Here is a 9,017-nt window from a genome sequence, read left to right on the forward strand (position 1 = left end):
TTCTTTTTGCTTATGTGGTGCTGAGGAATCAAACCCAGGGCCTCAGGCATACAAGGCAAGCGCTCTACCACTGAGCCAACTTCCCAGCCCTACGCTGCCTATTTTTATGTTCAGTATGGAACTGAATAAACATAACAGCTTCCATTAAAAAAATTAAGTCACTTTCATGGAACTAGGGCCAGTATTTCTGCAATTGCTAGGATTTGAGCTCACCATCCAGGTAACTCTTTTGCAACATGGGTGAAGGCGAAGCCCACTGTCCTTGAGGAAAATAATTCAGGCTAGAGTTCCCAGGGCCTGAATGAAGGCCCTGCAATGGAAAAAATATTTCTATACATGTGTACTGAATGTATGATATATACTTACATATGTATGTTAATTTCATATCATGATTTTTATTATTGATTTTGTATTTTATTTTTATTTGATTCATTTATTTATTGATTATTGTATTTAATATTATTATACACATAATAGGTATTGAATTTTGCACATCTATTATAAAATTATACACAATAACTTAGGACATTGACTAATTTTCCTTAATATTTTATTAAGTGTTGAAACATAATACATAATTAAATGGAGCCATTTGTCACAGTTTCCACATGTTTAGAGTCTCTCCCAAGTATGAGCTTTTTCTTTTTTTTCTTTTTTCTTTTTTTTCTTTTTCTTTTTAATGTGAAAATACTGTAGAGAGGGGTTACAATTACATGGGCAAGATAATGAGTATATATCTTATCAAGCATTATAGCCTCCTTCTTCGTTTCCCCTTCCCATCCCTTCCCATCCTCCCTGAGTTTTTTCTTATCTTTGGACATCTTCCTATAGAGATTCCTTTAGATGATTTATACTCAGAAGCCTTTTCCTGAGGATAGGCAAATTGAGGGATAAAAATTTAAGGGTGGAGCTAGAAATGTGGCTTAGTGGTAAAGAGCTCGCTCCCTCAGCATGCATGAATGCCAGGATTTGAATCCTCAGTGACACATACTCAGGAAAAGCCAGAAGCTGTAGAGTGGTTCAAGTGGCTAACCTTGAGAAAAAAAAGCACAGAGATAGTATCAAGGCCCTAAGATCAAGCCCCAGGACTGACAAAAACAATAGGCCAGATGCCAGTGCTCACACCTGGAACGCTAGCTTCTCAGGAGGCTGAGAGCTGAAGACTATAGTTCAAAGCCAGCCTAGGCAAGGAAAGCTCCAGTGAACCACCAAAAGACCCCACCTGGCGCTGTGGCTCTAGTGGTAGAGTGTTCACCTTGAATTGAAGGGCTCAGGGAGAGTGCCAAGGTTTGAGTTCAAGACACACAACTGGAAAAAAAAATGAGGGTTAATCAAAGTACTTTCCTATTTGCTAATTAGAAGAACATTCTCTGGATAATGAACACTGATGTACACCAGAATTGGAATCAGAGCTCTAGGTTCAAATGTAGCAGATTTATATTCCCAGCCTCTTAGACTCTAGCATTGAACCTTGTGTCCTACATGGTTCTTAAAGGTCCATTGTTGAAAGGCTTAATATGCTTCCCGAGCCTTATGTGATAAGCAGTTGACTTGTATTGTCAATGTCATTACATTTCTGAACCTAGCAGAGCACCAGTAGCTCATGCCCAACACCCTAGATCATGAGGCTGAGGTCTCAGGATCACAGGGTGAAGCCAGCCAGGGCAGAAAGGTCTATGACACTCTGACTTCCACTTCTGAAAGGTCAGATGTTCAAGAGCTTCCTGTGTTTCCCTTGGTGATGAGAAGTTACTTGCACTCTAATGTTCTTAGAGTTCTCGAGCTATAGAAGCAGGAAAGAAACATTATTGAACCATCCTGGGTTCAAATGCAGTTCTCAGTATCGAAGCCCTAGCACTGTTTGCAGAAAAACTCCAGTATAACACTGTAATTGAAGGACAGAAAATGGTTGCAAAAGCCAGGCTAGGTGCAGAGACCTAGGCCTGCAGGATTAGGAAGCAGAATGTACACACTCAACAGGGAAGTCAGCTGCAAAAGCCAGCAATGGGGGGAAACCCTGAAACATTTGTTAGAGTTACAACAGGGTCAGGCTTTTCTCACCCTCTTCAAACAATGACTAATTAACCTTCCTCTCTCAGGTGAAGGGAGCCTCAGGCTATCTTTAGGGTAACAATAGAGAGCCAGTTTAGTGGGGGAGAGGGGAGGAACAGAGAAGAAAAACCCTGCTCTCTGGTCTTAAGGAGTGGGGTTTTGACTCTACATCTGTCAGATTTAAAGACCATTCTTCTACCTCCGCCAGTCCATTCTCCTTCCTTCATTCTGAACATCATTGATGCAAATTCCCAGTCCAAGGAGAAGCAGGGTCCTTTCTCTTCTGTATCCAAGCACCTGAGTTAAAACCTGGCTCTGCCCTCTTGGCTCTGGGGCATTTGGCTGCCTGAGAAGTGGAAAAGAGACAGTCTTCCTGCTCTGTGGTTGTGTGAAGGCGAAGTTGGTGACCGGAATACTGCAGAAGGCATCATGATTGGGAATTGTTCCCTTCATTCCTCCTGACATCCAAGACGAGGTTAATATATCATGATTCTTTCTATCTATTTATCTATCTATTTTTCTTTCTATTTATCTATCTTTTTTCTATCTATCTATTTTCTATGTATTATGTATGTATGTATGTATGTATGTATGTATCTCTCTCTCTCTACCTATCTATCTATCTATCTATCTATCTATCTATCTATCTATCTATCTATCTATCTATCTATCTATCTATCTATCTATCTATCTATCTATCTATCTATCTACCTACCTACCTACCTACCTAGTTAGCTAGCTACCTATCTACGTAAGTTTCTGTTTGCCAGGTCTAGCCACAGCACCAATTCTGGCTTTTTCTGTGTATGTGATACTGAGTAATCATACCCAGTGGTTCTTGCATGCTTGGCAAGCACTCTTTCAGTAATCCAAGTCCGCAGCCCCATCTTTTTCTTCATGGTAGATTTTACATAAGTATACTACCATTTTACATCCCCAAATTTAATTTTCTGAATACTAGTTATTTCTAAAAAACTTTTTCTTCTGTTCCCCTGCCTGATTTGTGTCTGTTCCTGCATGGTCCTCATAATAAAATGTAAATAAAAACTGCTGAGAGCTTAAGTGTGCATCATATAAGGACACAAGCCTGGAACCCTGGAAGAGAAAAGTCATGGGCCTGAAATGAAGAGAATGGTGCAGTATGTGCAACGAGCATATCTGAAAAATGAACCAGTAAATAAAAGGAGAAGCATTGTATATGGTCTGTTTGTACTCAGGGAGGTAATATACACACATAAGTAGTTAGTGCACTGATACATAATCCTGGCCTTCTCTTTTTGAAAAGAGAAGCCATCCTAGTGCTTAAACACAGGGCCCAATGCATTCCTCAGCTGCTTCATACAAGGCTGAGGCTTTACCACCACCACAGCTCCACTTCCAGCCATCTGGTTGTTAATTGGACATAAGTGCCTCCCAGGCTTTCTTGCCTGGCCTGGCCTGTGTCTCCTGCTCGGCTTTCTCTCTCAAAGCTGTAGCTTTACCCTCTGGGACACTGTTCCACTTCTGGTTTTCTGGTGGTTTATTGGTGATAAGAATCTCACAGACTTTCTTGCTCGGGCTGACTTTGAATTGTGATCTCCCCAGGAGACTGCAAGCAGCTTTCTCATGGATACACTGAGAAATCTCTCCACACAAAACCTTAGTCTAAATCTCGGGATGTACTAGAGAAAAACAGAAACATGCAGATGCTTCTAATGTGTTCTAGATAATTAATACTGGAGACACACAACATTCATAATTATTAGATCATTTTATAGGAAAAAGGAGCAATGCAGACAGTATGAGGATTGCTCCAGCTTTTGGTTCTCTCATCCTTAGACAGTAAATTCACTGCAGCTCAATGCTAAGTGCCAGAACTGTCATGTAATGTGGACATTAGCTGCCAAATCCTGTGATACTCATTTCTCACTTTTGGCTTCAAAGCTGTGACCAGAAGAGAAGATGAGGAGAGAAAATCCTTCTCAGAGAAAGCAGCTATAAAGGACATTGGAATTGCTTACTTATAAATTCAAACCACTGGAAGGACCCTGTTAAGAAGTCAGATAGTACAGATTAAAAAATGAAGAAGAAAAGAAAGGCAAGAGCCAGTGGAGGCTGACTATAATCCCAGCTCCTCAGGAAGCTGAGATGTATAGAATCTGAGTTTAAATCCAGCCAGCATAGGAAAATCCATGACACTGTTATTTCTAAGACATCACAGAAAAACCCAGAAGTGGGGCTGTGATTCAAGGTTAATGCAATACCCTTGAGCAAAAGGAGCTCAGGGATAATGCCTAGGTTCATAGTTCAACCCCAGGTCCTGCCCCCTCGAAAAGAACCTGTACCTCCATGTCTCTGTGTATATGGACGTATTCCTATAGGTGAATCTCCAGTGTAGCTATTATGAATTGCACCAATCTAGAAAATTTGTTTTCAATTCAATGATTTCATAACACAGAGAGTGCTTTCATGACAATGCATGTTCTGGGGCTCACCTCATTGTTCCCAGTGTAGCCTGAGGGTTTCTCTGCATCCCAGGCCTGCTGGAAGAAGTCTCTCTCATTATCTGGATATGCAGACAAATGGCCTCAGTCTTGTTCAGCTGTTTAACAAACAATTCCATCTGCGTCAGTTAGTGATGATGAGTGTGGGCAGGCTTTGAAGGCCAGGAGAAAAAGGCCTCTTTGTATCCCAAGCGATCTCTCTCCCTAGTGCCCTGTTTTGACAGGAAGCCTTCATTTGTGCCACTTCCCCTGGCAGGCCAAGTCCTGTGCACTCATCCTGCCTTTGTGAGACTATATTCCAGTGTTCAGATACAGTGCTCAATATAATTCAGGAGACCTTCTGGCAGACAACTAGGGCACTGAACCTAATGAAATATTTCATTGTTGGAGATGATGGGCCTATGATGCCTCTCCTAGGTTTCTTGAAGCTTAGGAAATCCAAGCACATGTCAGATATCTCAAAGCTTCCTGTCATCTAGGGCTGGTGAAGCTCATCAGATATTGAAACTTTTGACCTCTCCTAGTTAGGCCCTGGGTGGCTAGGTTTGGGGGTTGAACACAGGGCCTGGGTGCTACCATGAGCTCAGCGAAAAAGCCCAAGGCTTTACCATTTTGTGTCACGACTTCACTTCTGGTCTGTGTGTGTGTGTGTGTGTGTGTGTGTGTGTGTGTGTGTGTGTATGTGTCTGTGTGAGTGCGCATATACCAGTCCTGGAGCTGGAACTCAGCACTGTACCTAGTTTCTCTTGTACAAGGATAGCCCTCTCCCGATTGAGCCACAGAGCCACTGCAGCCTTTTTCTAGTGTTGTGGTCTTGAGAAATAAAGTTCAGGGTTTCATAGTTGCAAAGCACTCCACCCCAAGGCACATTCCCAGCCCTTTACTTCAGGTTTGTTAGTTTGTTTCTGTCTTTTTTGTTGTTGTTGTTTGTAGGAGTTGAAGTCTGGGCCTGGGTGCTGTCCTGAGCTCTTCAGCTCAAGTCTTGTGCCCTACCACTTGAGCCAAAGCACCACTTCATGTTTTCTGGTGGTCCATTGGGGCTAAGTGTCTTAAAGACTTTCCTCCCCAGGCTAGCTTTGAACCATGATACTCAGATCTCATCCTCCTGAGAAGCTAGTATGACAGGTATGAGCGACAAGCACCCAGCTTCAATGTCAGGTTTCTTAGTGGTGAATTGGAGATAGTAGTCTCATGGGACCTTTTGTTTCTGGGATAGTTTGAAACCCAGATCCTCAGATCTCAGCTTCTTGAGAAGGCGGGGTGACAGTCCTCAGCTATCGACCCCTAGGTGGCACTCTCCTGCAAGGGGGTCCTTGGCTCCACGGGGTGAAGTGGTAGCCAGCCATGTACCCAAGAGGTAAGGGTCAGTGGCTAGGCCCCAAGTTCAAGGTTCATGACTGTGAAAAAAAAAGAAAGAAAAAAAAAAGCAATTGTCTGCAGGAGACAACTCACTAGTCTTCAGTAATACATAATTTTGTCCCTGACATGGGGACATATCTGAGCCTCAATATTCTTGTCTTCATAATCATCTCAGTTGTGGAGCTCTTACAAGGACCTGATGAAAGAATGCACCTGTGAAGAACACAGCACATGGCACTCTTTGCATGACTCAACACACAGCATCCTGTGAAAGACCCAGCACACAGCACCCAATGCAGGACTCAGCACACTGCACCCTGTGAAGGACTCAGTACATAGCATCATGTGCAGGACTTAGCACAGAGCACCTTATGAAGGACTCAGCCCATAGCTCTATTCCACAAGCTGTTATTTGAATTAGGGTGCTTTCATCACTATCACCATTCTTTGAGGAACAATTCACAAACCACACAAGTTCACATCTAATGGTTTATTGTGTTGGGGTTTTTTTTTGGGGGGGGGGGTTAGGCATATGGCTTGAACTCAAAACATGGAGATTATACTCTAATAACATTTGCTCAAGGCTAGAGCTCTACCACTTGGAGCCACATTTTAAAGAGTCTCACAGAATTCCTGCCAGGACTGGGTTTTAAAGCCCCTGAGCAGCTAGGATGATCTGGGTAAGCCAGTTGTGTCTGGTTCCATGGAGCTAGGTTGCAGTGGTTACATCTGGCTAAGTCAGGTTAGGTGGCAGCTGTCAGCACCAGACTCCTAGCTTGCTCTGTGATGAGGTATTTGAAGTTCTGTCTTTGTATAGTTGCAGTTAGAACAATCTACATTTTTGTGGAAGCAGTCCTATGGCTTGAGTAAGGGCTTAGACACTGTACCTAAGCATTTGTACTCCAGGCTAGCACTCAATTGATTGAAAGACCTCAGAACTTCCAGGTATTCTGTTCATGTGGCACTGAGGAATCGAACCAAGGGATTGGTGCTTGCTAGGTGAACACTCAACAACTGAAACCAGGAGTGAACAAGGTATACTTAGAGATTGCTGTATATAAATATTATATACACAGAGAGATGTCTGTATATTATTTAATTATAGATAATATTACTAATAATTTTTAGGTATTAAATTATGTCTCCATTTAATGGTATGTTCCAGTTGAACAATTAATAAATCATTAATCAATAATTACTCAATATCCTGTTGTTGTTTATCATATACGTACATACATCCATACATAAAATTACATATTTTATAGAATGAGATAGATGTCTATATATAGTTAAATTATGCATCATGTGTTACTTTCAATTATTAGGTACTTAATTATATCTCCATGTAATTTTTATTCTGTTAATGCTTAATAAAATATTAATTAAAATTAATGCACCTCCTATAATTGTTGCATCTAATTTTATCCCAGAATGATTCACTACTAATTCAATCTGTTTTTCATTCATTTTAGTGACAATTATTCCACCTATGACATTTCTTACCTTTATGACATCCTATTACATAGTATATAGATTTGCACCCGAATTATACATCCAGGCCCTGAGATTGAGCCCTGTATGTTGACTCAATATTCCACTTATTGTAGTTATTCATTTAATTTTTTGTTTTATTCATTTAGTCACCATTTATTTTATTGACTTATTGCACATGGAATATTTACTACATTTATTACATAGGATATAGATTTGCCTATGTATGAAACTTCACATTTGACACCCAGGACGTTCACAGAAAAGGAAAACAAGTGTTACCCTGGGCTTCTTACTCCCCGCTTCAATTTTTGTGAGTGCTGGCATCTGAACTCACAGCCTACAAGGCCCAATTTATGAATGGATGAGTGTCAGCTGAGCCAGCATGGGGCAGATGGAGCTGACAAGCAGTTCCCAGCACTGAGATCGAGCCCCAGGGGTTGACAAAATAAGAACAGATTGACATGCAGATGGTAGTACACAAAGCAGTATGGAGGTTCCTCAAAAGACTCCACATAAAACTCCCCTATGACCCAGCAATCCTACTTTTGGGCATTTACCCAAATGATCACAAACAAGACCATACTGAAGCTACCAGCACAACTATGTTTATTGCAGCATTATTTACCATAGCTAAGATATGGAACCAACCTAGATGCCCCTCAGTAGATGAATGGATCAAGAAAATGTGGCATATATACACAATGGAATTCTATGCCTCCTTCAGAAAGAATGACATTGCCCCATTTGTTAGGAAATGGAAAGACTTGGAAAAAATTTTATTAAGTGAAGTAAGCCACGCCCAAAGAAACATAGGTACCATGGTTTTCTGTATATGCAATAACTGGTATATGTCTGAGTCAAGCAGAAAAGGTCAGATAAGTTGATGTTAGGGGAATGAACCCCAAGATAAGTATTAAATTTTTTTTGTTTTTTTGTTTTGCCTTTCATGCAATTGTTTCTAACATATTTATAAGATAATTTCTATGTTGCATTGTTTGTCCCTCCCCCACAGTATCACCCCTGTTTTCACTGTATTTGATGTTGGTATAATTTTTGGAGGGGAAGGGATACAGGTGGACCCATTGCAACAATGAGATGTACAATTTGTTATGTCGAAAAACGAAATTTACAACTTTGGTGGGGAGGGGGGGGGTAAGACCTGGTGGGGGGAAGGAAGTAGTATGGGAAGGGATGGGAAGGGAAACAAAGAGGAGGCAACAATGCTTGATACGAAATGTACTCCTTATCTTGACCATCTAATTGTAACTTCTCTGTACGGTATTCTCACAAAAAAAAAAAAAAAACCCTGAAAAAAAAACACAAATAAATATAGATCTTTATAGTGCCAGTGGTTTCTATACATTCTTCAGTTATATAGACTACATTCTTACCAACACTTGGGTATTTATTATGCCTCCATGTAATTATTATGACTGTTTCCATCCTTAATGAATTTTTAATTGAATCAACTACTGTCCGGAAACTATTACATCCATGGAATTAAAAGTATTCTTTTAATGAGTCAGAAAATATTCATTAAAATCCATTGGCCTCCTAAAATCACTCGGTTTAATTTTATAGTAGTATCTTTCAGAAACAACTAATTCAACCTGGACATTCATAACCTTC

Source organism: Dipodomys spectabilis, unplaced genomic scaffold (genome assembly GCF_019054845.1).
Source record: "Dipodomys spectabilis isolate Male_0828 unplaced genomic scaffold, ASM1905484v1 ptg000070l, whole genome shotgun sequence".
NCBI lineage: Eukaryota > Metazoa > Chordata > Mammalia > Rodentia > Heteromyidae > Dipodomys > Dipodomys spectabilis.